The 12,544-nt window shown below is 37.6% G+C and overlaps 1 protein-coding gene across 1 annotated transcript in view; it reads right to left on the bottom strand.

Annotated features, from left to right (window-relative positions):
- Positions 1 to 12,544, bottom strand: part of COL19A1 (collagen type XIX alpha 1 chain) — a 184,881-nt gene that overhangs the window by 99,104 nt on the left and 73,233 nt on the right. The gene's annotated exons all lie outside the window — the stretch shown is intronic.

Below are 12,544 nucleotides of genomic sequence, written 5' to 3'. Positions count from 1 at the left end.
CTTGAAGACCTCTATAATTGAATCTCTGTCCCTCAAATGAAGTTTGTCAAATCAAAATAAGTAATCATAAAGTAATGTAATTCTGATAGAAGTGCAAGGACTGACTTAATTAGAGTCCAAGCTCTTCAAATAAACCAAAGAGCTCTTCGCTGAATTTCCATTATCTCCAGGGGACTACATTTATCTGAGCAGAACCTATTCATTATATCAGCATCATCTTCATAATTCTGTTAGGTAAATGGCATTGAGCTGAGATCATTCAGCAAACTGCATTTGTGACACAGCTCTGATTCAGAGCTATTTCTCCCATGGCAATGACAGAGGGCGTTTCCTCTAATAATCAGTTTTGCAAAATGAGTGTATGAGCTTTGTTGAACAACTGAAGCCTACTAACAAATTATCAGCAGCAAACTGTGAATTTAATAATGCCACTCCCAAGATGGCTTTGCTGGTTCATTTTTTCCATTTTAATACATCTCATTGATAAGAAACTTAATGCTACACGTTAGCTTGAATCATACAGTTAAGGTTTTCCCTCAAGTATTCCCTTTCTTACTGATCAAAAAAAACTCCACCAGATAAATCTGTGCATTTACTGCAAAGTTCAAATGACACCAAACAGTTATAGGAATTTAACACTTATTCTTCTAGTATGTTTAAATGATAGAGTCCTCTTTGTTCCATGGATTAAGACACTGGTTGAGAAAGTAATTTTGTTTCACTGTCAGTCAAAAAAAACCAACCCAGTTGAAATCCCATGTGTACTGTTCTTTTTAAATAGCTCACTTAAACTTTTAGAACTGCAAAAGTGACATTTTCCTTTTCATCACTGTGACATACTGAACATTTAATACTGCTTTCAGGGTATTTCAACTAGAATCAGCTACACTGCTGCAATCTTGCAACAGTCAAAAAGGTACACTCATTTATTTCACATAATATCTCTTTATCCGAATATATTTCTAGAAGATTTACAAATTTATGGAGCAGTCTTTTTATTCTATGGCTTGTGTATCTGCTTTCACACTTTAAGAAAAATTATGCAAATATGTACAGATTTGCTTTAGAAGTAGTTGAATCCTGTAAATGCCTTGATGCATAGGTGGAAACCTAAGGTGGAAGTATCTTGTCATAATTTTTTATGCAACATCTACATTGCCCTAAAAAGCTAAACAGAGAGCCTAGCTAAAAGATGCCTGTCCCCTCAACCACATTTATCATTTGCCTGGCTGTGAGATGAGCAGTACATGTTGGTGAACGTGCCTTTTCCTCTCCAGCAGGCAGACGGTGACTTCAAAATGCCGCCAGGCAGCTCTAGACACATACAAGTGTGGCTGGTGAGTGCAGAGAAGAAAGAAACTCCCCATTCCTTGTGATTTACACAATATTTGGATTTAAGATGTTTCTCAGTTTCTTTGACAAAATGATAAAAAGCACCCCCTGTTAATGAGCCTTGGACCTCCGCAGAGCTCCTGGCTTTCTGCCAGGTATGCAACTTTACATGAACATACGATTTTATAATGGAGTACACGATTTGTACTTGCCAAGCCTATCGTATGGAATGTCCAAGTTCTCTGTGAAGCCAGAATTCAAACCAAACAGAGGTCCAATTTTTACAATTTATTCTCACAAGATCTGAGCCAAGTCTTATTAATTTCTGTCTTTATAAAGCACACTATACTGCATAATTAACAGCTTCAAATCTAGCCAATTTGCAGAGATGCTGAAGCTACTCTGCAGTGTAGAGGAGGCTGTTAATAATCAACATTGTGGCTTTGTGGCAAAGTACCTTACAGATTAACAAAAAGAGAGAAAAATGTGTTAATGTCACTTTATATGAAGTGCTCCTGCCTGTTTATACTACACTCAGATGAGACAACTAAAGACTATTTATTGCAAAAACAGGATGACAAAACTCTGAAAGCATCAAACCTTTTTTGTTAGTTAACTAAAACTAACCTGATGTAACACTGAATTATTTGTATTTCTTCGGATGAATTCTGCATTCCACTACCCAGTGGAACAAAAGCTAATGGGGTTGCTCCAGAACAACTGCTGGGAGGGATTCAATCTGCTGTGTGTAATAGTGGATGCACTGAATTCAGTGATAGCATTCTTTAATTAGGGCCAGGGGTACATCCACAGCCTCTGCAAAATAAGAGTACCAGCCTCCTACTCACTTGTCTACTTTAAGATTGCCTCATTTTCCTTGCACACTATTTCCCCCACGTTAGACTGGCAAAGTAATATATTTGGAAATACAATATATTAAGACCTAAAAATTGAACTAAAAAGATAAAGAGTTTTCTGCAACACTGCCCTGTTAATGATATAAATAAGGAATTCCTGGTACCAGTTTTTCAAAGAATTTTAAAGTGCCATTGTTAATAAACACTTGCTGAATTACTTTCCAAAGTACATAAGCTATATAATGCCATTAAGTCAGGGTGGATACCTTATAATTTTTAGACTCTGAAACTCCATTATTTTATCTACATATCTTTAAGAGTTATGACTTGTTATTTTTAATACTTTTTTTCCTATTATGTTACAGCTTTTTCTCAGCAGAACATTCTACATGAATTTTATTTTCTTGTGGGCACTTCTCCATAGCTTCTTTTAAACTGATCTCAGCTCATAATATTGCTTATTGATTTTTCTTGGGTAAGTTATGAATGAAAAAAAAATCTACATCTTCAGTTAAAAAAAACAAAAACAACCTTTGTTTCTTTCTGATTTTCTGATAGATGTCTGAAGAGCTGGGGTTGTGAAGAGCTCCACCCCAATAATATTCTTACTGCCAGACCTGTAAATCTTCCACAGAATATGGGATGGTATGCTTTAGGAAAGTGGCAATACACAGGGTGAAGCACCTCAGGACTGCTGAGAGACTGTACCATTTAGAAGAAGTGGAAAGCAAGGCAAACTAATGATTTTGACTCAGTTCAGACTGGCAAGAACTATGCAAGGAAACATAAGAGTGATACATGAAGCTCATTTCCAAACAGACTGTAACCCTGTAGTACATGAGAGTATTTCCTGAGCAGGATCAGAAGGGGACAGCATAATACATTGCAGAAATATACTTCTACTAGAGAAAACAAAAATCAAAAAGATGATCAGGAATGATGTCACTTTGAAGCCTGTGTCTTCCCAAGCCCATATATTTAGGATACTCAGACAAAGCAATAAATCAGGTGATCCCAAAGCTTTACAGAGATCAGACAGCTCAGTGGACACACTTATCAAGAAACAATGACCAAATATCTGCTGATTCCAAACTGTGCCTTTGCTATCTTGTGAAAGAGTCTTAAACAAGTGTTGTGCCTGAACATACTGGATACCATATCAGGAGAAAGATCTTTCCATCCTGCTTTTTTACATAGATTGAGCAATACTGAAAATATTCACAACGGCTAATTACTGCTTGGTGCCGTGCATCACATTCCTAAGCATGGTCTAAGCACTTCTAACCAGAGAGGCCATATAAAGGCAAATTACAGCCTCAACTAAAGGCAAGACCTTAGGCACAGAACAATCTGAATCCAGGCCAGCCCAAGGCTCCAAAGCTGCACCAATGAACTGCCTCATTCTGTCAGCAGGAATAAGGCAGCCATCCATTCTTTGTAGAAAAACCTTAAAATGCAAAATTATTTGGATAAATTAGAACAGCAAAATTATTTGGATCAATTAGAACACAAAGAAGAAACCAACCCAAAAAACCCCAACTCAAACCCCAAGTCCAATAGAAATTTCAGTGTAGAACTCTCAAATGGAGATATCCAATGCACAAAGAACAAGAATAACCCTGTAGCACTACTGCAGAAAAGTATCTGCATATTGTCATGGATCGCATAGTACGCAGAAATCTGTAACACAAAGACATTTTTAAAAGGCTAAACTCCATTCTCCATTTGTCAAATGCAAGCTGAAGAAACCCCAGCTATTCTGGATTACTTGCCACATATGAGAAAAGTAAAAAATCACAGCTAGTTCAGGGCATCATGTTTTTCTGCTCTTCTCCAAACTAGAATGACAGAAAGTGTGAAAAATAGTTAGGAGGTAAGAATGAACATAGGACATGCTGATGGATCTCAAATGTGGGAAAAAAATGTTAGAAGTGGGACATCAAGGTTTCCATACTGATAATACAAATAATAGATTTCATTTGTAGCCAAATGGGGTGCGGAGGGTGGAATTTGTGTTAAAAAGAGAAGTAGTTTAATGAGAAGTACTGTAACGTAGTGCAGCACTGTAATGATCTAAAATTAGAATGAATTTGCCTTAACTGTAGATTTTGCTTGAGAATGCTCTAAGCATGGTCACTGACGATACTCCATTGTATGCGTGTCTTCCTGTGGGTGAGGCAGATATAACCCTGAACACTATTTCAGGATAACATTTCCTCCCCACTGCTTCAGGGTTCTGCTATGATTGCTCTCTCTTAAAAAATGTGTCAAAGTCACATGTTGAAATAGTTTTAGCTTTTCTTAGGATGATGTCTTTGCTGAGTAAAGATTACAGTGTTTGCAGGTACCGGTCTTAAGGAGTCAAAGCTCTCTCATTGAACAATGTCTCCTTCTATCATGAAGGTGTTGAAAGACAGACAAACATTAATAGAAATGCCAACAATATACAGAATAACAATATGACTGAGATGTTTGCTCTGTCCATGTGCCATTATTGCCAAGCACAATGATTGAATGAGTTCCGAGACACAGAATAGCAAAATAAAAATTAAACCAAATAACACAGGCAAAGCAGCATTACACTGATGAACATATTCTGAACAGCTAGCAATCTCTTTGGATGGAAGGACTGTATGCACATTCATTCAAGTGGCTTAGGCATACATTCCTTATGAAAGTTCAACTCTCCCATCGCAGCATCCACAAACACTGATTTCTAAAACAGTATCTTAATTCCATGGCACCCTGACAAACACTAAAGTGTCCTCAGTCAGAGTCTTATTGAAAACTCTTATAATATAGGCTACAGAATTATGATTGAGAACCAAGCCTCAAATAATGTCCAATTCTATTATTTTACATCTAGAATATGTCACAGCAATGTAGCAGGCACAGGCCCTGCGAACCTGCCTTGGCGTTCAGAGGTAGAATGCTGAGTCAGGATGACTGGACAAAAGGAGCCCCTCTCTCCCGCTCTCGGACCCTGGCTTATCTCTCTGTAAAGCTATAGGTCACTTTCCTTTAACCCTTACCATTGGACAATTCTCAATCCTCCCTAACCCTATATAAACCCCTGTTTCTGCCCAGCTCGTTGGAGCCGCTGTTCCTGAGACCCTTCGAGACACTCCGTGGAAGAGCTACAAAGAAGACCAATAGAGGCACCGTCTTGGAACCTCATACAGCGCTCTCCTCTCTTTCCTGGTCTTCCGAATGCCTGCTGCAGGCCCCAGCCGAGTCTAGCAAGCCTCAAGAGCTGAAATCACTCATGAGCTGACAATCACTGAGCTGTATATCACTAAAGGCTTGCTAAGGCGTAGGCTGATGGCACTGCCAGAGCTTGGGCTGATTAGCCCCCCTCAGAGCTATGCTATCCGGCTTTGATGCAGCTCCTGGGTACACCCCGTAGCCCAGCCAGCGGCATTACAGCAAGGCTACCAGCAATGCCTTATTGAAAACACAGATGAAGATTCCTATGATCTCTTAATGTGTTCCTTACTAAATCTCATCTTGGTTATTATCTTCAGTAAAACCCTATCCTATGGAAATCTAAGAGATTGCCTAACATTCCCTAGTGCTGACCAGAGCCATTAAAGATCATCAATGAAATGAATACTAAAAGGGATTCAGATGTACTGTGGTAAGTGGAAAAGATAAGATACACAGAACACCTTTTCACCTAAGGAATTTGTGAAGGTAAAAGAAACATAAAGACACAACTTCATCCTTCTGGGTAATAGATATTAGCCAGTATAAGAAGAAAAAATACAGAGATTTTGGCTAACTCTTGCTTGCTACAATGTATGCAAATCAAATCACATTCTCACATTTAGTTTGTTTTTCAATAATAAACGTCCCAACATAAATAATTAATGACCTAATCATGTTTAAGATGCTCACACTGGCTTTTCATTCTGCCACGTGAAATTTAGGCTTTGTATTTTGCAAACTGTGCTTTGTATGGTATCCTGCCATGGCTCATGCTGTCATGACCATTTCAATTTCTTTTTTCTTTTCCTTTAAACCTTTCAATGTCAAGGAGAAAAATACTAACAAAATCAACAATCAAAACTTCAGTCATTATGGTAATTATTTGATCTGATCATCTATTCCCAGACCTTCTAACTTGATAGAAAAATTCTTAACCCAATATTAAAGCTTTATTCATAGAAATAAGAAAAATAGTACAACCCAAAGCATGAGCTATCTGAAAGCAGAGTTTCAATCTCTTAGATAATATGTATTCTTAACATCCACTTGAATATATTAATACTCTCTTTAGAAAGTATCATCAGTCAAGAAAAATGTGTTTATGAGGAAGAGTCACAAAGCTTTTTCATGGTGATCATTTTCAAATCCTACTTTGTACTTCTGTGCAAAAACTTTAGTGGGTGCAAACAGCAGTCTGACTCCCCAGAAAAACCCACAATATATTTTAAAAACTAAAAAATTCATTCTGAATATTAATGGATATTCTATTCTTTACTAACTCCATCTGGCTGAGTTCTGCAATAAATCCTACACACAGAATACCATTCCGGTTTAAAAATTGGAGTACTGCATATAATTTATTGTACTATACCTTTCCTCATAATCCAAAAGCAAAAGCCTTTCCAAACTATAAAGACTCCTGAATTCAGTCAGACAACTCATACATGGATCTTTCCATGCAGAGGCCATAAAGGGAACACGTATGGTCCAGTCTTCCTCTCCTTCTACACTGTCTCTGGCTAATCTCATCTGCAGATATAAAATCAACAATCATTTCTGTGAGTCACCAGTTACATCCAGACTTGACTACTCGCCAAGAGCATGTCTTAACTTTCCAGTACCTCATATCTAATCTATGTTTGAATTGGTTTAAATATTTCTTTCAACATTTTTTACTTGAGGAAGATTCCTCTTTTTGTCACTGTAAAAACCACTGATTCTGTTGGTCAGCAAGAACTGGAATTATCTTGAAGTGGGTCTCTCAAATACAATGCATATCCAGACCAGAGGCAAAATGTTTTTCATCCCTCTACACAGCTTCCATTTTGATCCAGGCTATTTTCACAAATACTCCTTCATCTTGGTCTTACCCACCCATTAGGATTGTCATAGTTAAAACTCTGGTCATCATTTATCTTCTTCTTTGATGGTTCTCATGCACGCACACTTAAATACCAGGACATCCAAGCGTAAAACTCAGTGCATAGTTTGGCATTGCAGGGTTTACACAAGGTCATAGCATTTATTTTCATACAGTAACCACTCCCCTCAACACCTTTTCCTCTAGTGTTATGAACACAATATCTGCAAAATAGATGTAGCATCATTTTTTGTATTATCAATTTTTTAATTAGCCAGTCAGGTCTCGTTGTTCTGCAGGTATCCATCTTCTGTCTTAATTCTTGCACTTCAGTTATAATAACCCTTGGATTAAATAAATGGTCCTCTGTCTTTGTACATTGCATAACACAAGGTAATCACAATACATGTCTCAGCTTGCACAAATCCCTGAGTTATTACAGAGTTTTGTTCTTATATCACTCAAGAACAAAACTAACAGCTGAATTTGGCTCTGTTTCCCCTCACTGATCTTCCCAGTAATTTTAACCCTAAGTATCTTGTGTATCTATCAATAGATTAAAACCTCAAAAGAAAAAACAGTCTCAATAATGAGCAGATTATTTTTCCATTTCTTAAGTAAATACTAGAAATGGATTTGACTTGCAGCTACAATTGTTTAAAATTCTATCTGCCTTTTAGTGGGGAGGTTTCTGTTTATACCGGGTTGGTGTTAGTGTTGAATGAAGATTTTTCCGTAGGAGGAATAAACTAGTTTCTTTTCAGGGCTTGTCTCCTAAGGCAACCAAAAGCCAATCTGTTCTTGACATCAGTTGACAAATAGTATTGCTTTCACAGAACGTAGTATTTTTTAGACACACATGCTTTCATGGTTTTGGCAGGCTATTGCTATTGTTATTTATACTCTAGAAGATGTTCTGCAGATGGTTAAAGCCACATCAAGTGTTTGCACAAGCTGATGGACTGCTACGTCTTTTCTGCCAAAGGCTGCACCTCTAGCTTTATTTCTTTCACATGACAACCAGAATAATAGCCTTTTCTGTAGTTGTGAGTATTAACCATGTTCATCAGGCCTACACAGACAGCAGTATAAGTTTTCTCTATTTTCTTAGACTACAATAAGTAGTTTATTAAGGTCATAAAAATCCATACTTTGTATCCAGGAAACTGGTGTTTCAATAAAGCTCTCACAAACCCTGTTACAGTTTAAAGACATGGTACCTTCAGTCTCCTAATGGGTATTTATCTGAGGTGGAGGCTTGATCTGTTCAAAACACACCCACCTTACTCAGTCAGACTTCACCAAGGTCAATTCAAAATGTAATTAGAAAAGCAGGAATTTCTGCCTTTTGCACAAAACTTAGTAAATAGAGATTTAATGCAGGAAGTTTTATCCCCTTTTTAGAGGATTGAAATAAACAGCTCCCACCGACCTGAAACTGTCCATATAATCAGCCCATATAGGTTCTATGGGTACCATCCATAGGAACAATTACATTTCTCTTCTAGTTGAACAGTTGTGCATTGAAGGGTGGAAAACCAATGTGTCTAGAATAAATAGGTGGGACAATATTCTGCTGCTGAATGGGAGGATTTATCTTTCGAAAGGTCATCCTGGGAAATGATGATGTACAGTACATCCTGAACTGTATCTACTGGCCAGCTACCAACAACAGGAGTTTAACTTACTGCTAGCCTTCAATAGGTACGGAAAACTTAAAAGGCTACCAGGATAAAGCCTTTTTCTTTGTCTGTGCACAATATATACTGGCCTCAGCCAGGAAGATCAGTGATGATCTTCCCTGTAGACATCAAAGCTAACTCAGTCTTCACCTACTTTTCACCTACTGCAACAGAAACTCTCAGCAGGTGTTGCAAATTAGCTGCTCTTCTAATCCAGCTTCTTCGGCTTCTCAAACTAAAATTTAACAATACACAAAGATGGGGAATGTGCATACTGTAAAAAGTAGCACCATAAAGCTGCTGACTGGCTTAGCTACATTATTGCATCCTTCTCTACAATTTACCATTCTCGAAGTTTTGTATAGATCCTTTATAACAGCTTTATACCCTTGACTTCCATGCCATGTTATGTCAGGCCTTCTTCAAAGTATTTTTTATTTATGCCCAGATGAGCATAGAGTGTGGCACAAAAGACATGATTTATAGAGAAATGGCACAGAGTACTAGATGTTAACACTGTATTTTGTTGGAGTCATTCCAAACCTACACTGAAGTAGCTCTAGTCTGGTTTCATGAATTCAAGAGCCATGAGAAATTGAAGCACCTTAGGCTTGTTCCCAAAGTACATCTTTCAGTGTAGCTTCATCCAAAAAGAATTATACTGTTGTTCTCCAACCCCAAAAGTCATCCATATAGGTCTGCAGCACCTTTTAGTCTCTTAAATATGCCTATTCTTCTGAATTACATTGGTTGCTGAAAAACAGCCACATACCAGTCTGGAGAAACAGAATGTGCTGGGATATAGACCCAGTAAACAGAGGCACTTTTTTGGTCTAAACAGTTCTCTGAATTGTTTATTTTACTAGAAACCACAAAAAACAGTTGCAATAGCAGTGCACAGGGACACTGTGGATAGGAAGAAGCAACTGGAAAGGAGGAGCTTGGAGGAAGACCATTTTTATCACTGACAGTATTATGTTAATAAACATCAACTACTGCTAAGTGGAGGGGAAAAAAGTGCTTTGGAACTTTAATATACTTTATGATGTATATTGCTGGCTTTTCAGTAGTAACATCCACATCTGTCTTTGTGGGTTGTAGAAAGATTCCCCTGCTCATATGCACACACTGAGTTCTATTTTTAGTATATTAATGAAAACAGTTCTGTCATCTCTTCTACAGTGACCAATGTCTGTAACCATTTTGTTGTTTCTTCTTTCATTATGTTGTTCATGAGTTCTAATCCTTTTCCTCACTGAAAACAACTCTCACTCAAAGTTGCAAAAGCTCACATACAGAGCCCATTGACTTAAACTTGCTTAAGAAAAAGAGGATAGATTAAGATGACATAAAAGAAAGAAATTGTTTGCTGTAAGGGTAGTGAGGGACTGGAACAGATTGCCAAGAGAAGGTGCCCAATCCCTACAAGTGTCCAAGACCAGTTTGAATGGGGCTTTGAACAACCTACAATCTACAGTAGATGTCCTTGCCCATAGCAGGAAGATTGGAACTAAATGAGCTTTAAGGTTCCTTCCAAATCAAACTGTTCCAAGATTCTGTGATTTCATCTACAGATTTACATCCTTGCATGCATGCTTATTTTATAAATATTAAATAAAAGAATTTTTAAAGAGGTCTCAAAGTATGAGGCTAAACTACAGGAACTACAAGGCTTCGTAAGCATGTATGCAATTTATGCCAAATGTTATTTTCAAATATTGCAGCATCAATGCTGTTTATTAGATTATCCTATTTTTCTTCTTCTCATTAGATACCTGTCAGTACATTTTTTTTCACAAAGAATAATCTTCTGAAAGAGTACTCAGTTGCTAAATGTGTACCATGAGTAACAGGTAAAATTTTGTACATTAATTTTAAATTAATTACCATTTATTAGATACCACTCAAAAAGCTTAAAGTCTTGTTTCCAAATTAGCAAGTGCTTTCTCTAGGCATACAGCTGTAATAACATCCAGTCATCCATCTCTGGATATGTCTTCACAGAAATCTCTAAAATTGGCACAGAAGGCACCATTACTGGAAGCAGTGAATGCAAAGAACTCAGCACTCTGCTTACACTGTTAAACCTCATATCTCAACAGAATGCTCCCTAAGATACAATGCTTCTGATACCCCAGATAGCTCATCGGAGCAGGAATGCCTGTTTTTGCAGAGCACTGTGTGAGCTTTCTTGCCCAGAGATCTACATCTGGGCCTACCATGCAAGAAGATTCCTACATTGTGGGTGCAATTGGAGTTTGGAGAGCTTTGTGGACTAAAGTAAATTACAGAACAACAGAATATTCTGAGCTGGAAAGGAACCACAGGGATCATCAGAGTTCTGAACTCTGTCAGGCTCAAGTCGCTTTTGAACAATTGTACCCAATATGTGCACATTACCATTTTCAGAGCTTAAGATAAAGGTACCTTTCTAATGCCAAAAGCCCTCCAAACCTGTCAAATTTGGATGTTTCTAGTCCAAGGCAGAAAGAGGGTGAGAGTCCACACCAGCATTTATGTATTACAAAAATCAGTTTTCTGCTAATCTTGTTCTCAGCAAGACTTGGAGTGTTTACACTCAAAGAAAAACCTTTTGAAGTAGACAACAATCTAGTCAAAATATCAAATTATAAAGGATAAAACAGATGAGGATGAACTATGACAAACTCAATACAGTCATTATAATATTAGATGACCTGGCCAAAGGAAAAATGAAGTTCAGTGTAGATATACATCAAATGATGAAGATTGTAAAATCCTTATATGTAGCCATAATACCTGTGAACAAACCTAGCTTCCTAAATGGAGTGACTGTTAGTGACCAGTTCAAAAGGATCAAGAATGAGATCTTGAGACCACACTCAAAGCTAAAGAGAGGACAGAAAAGTCCCTGTGGGGAGACAAGAAGGCACAGAGGATAAACCAAAGAATTTCACTGTGATATTACATAGACTGAAGTTCTTGTCTTTTCCATCTTTAAACACTGGAACAGAACTCAGTTATATCCAGAAGCAACTCGTAAGGATGATCCAATACAGAACATATTTCATAGCGGGAGACACTAATTGATATTGTTCAATTTGAAAGAGACAGCTCAGGAATGTGTAATAGAAGCTTATTGATTCTCAATTGATACTGAAAAGGAGAACAGGAACCTTCTGAAAGAAGTAGTGGACACCAAATAAAATTAAGAGGAAGCAGGTTTCAAATAAACGAAAGGAAGTGTTTCTTCAAACACAAAGATAAACAGTGTAATTCCTCACCACAGGATATTGCAGATGCTCAAAGTTTACATGAATCCAGGAGAAAACAGTACTTTTTAGTGGGAGAAAAGTCCATTGAAAACTACTAAATTTGCTGCAAACACATCTGCTGAGATGCAGTCTCAAATAATTGAAGGCTGGAAGAGTACTATACTTGCTTACTTTGTCCTTATGCTTGTCCCCAGGGCACCCCTTCAGGTTATCATTAGAACAGGATGCTGAGCCTGACGAACCTTTAATCTGACCAAATGGGCATGTGTAAGTGAATTAAACAGTGATAGATCTTGGGACCTGGAACTTGGTCATTTATATCATTTAACTGATAGACCCCAGCTGTAAAGG

This window comes from Motacilla alba, chromosome 3 (genome assembly GCF_015832195.1).
Source record: "Motacilla alba alba isolate MOTALB_02 chromosome 3, Motacilla_alba_V1.0_pri, whole genome shotgun sequence".
In the NCBI taxonomy this organism is placed as follows: domain Eukaryota; kingdom Metazoa; phylum Chordata; class Aves; order Passeriformes; family Motacillidae; genus Motacilla; species Motacilla alba.
The sequence above is the reverse complement of the archived record's forward strand: the minus strand, read 5'-3'. Positions and strand labels throughout refer to the sequence as shown.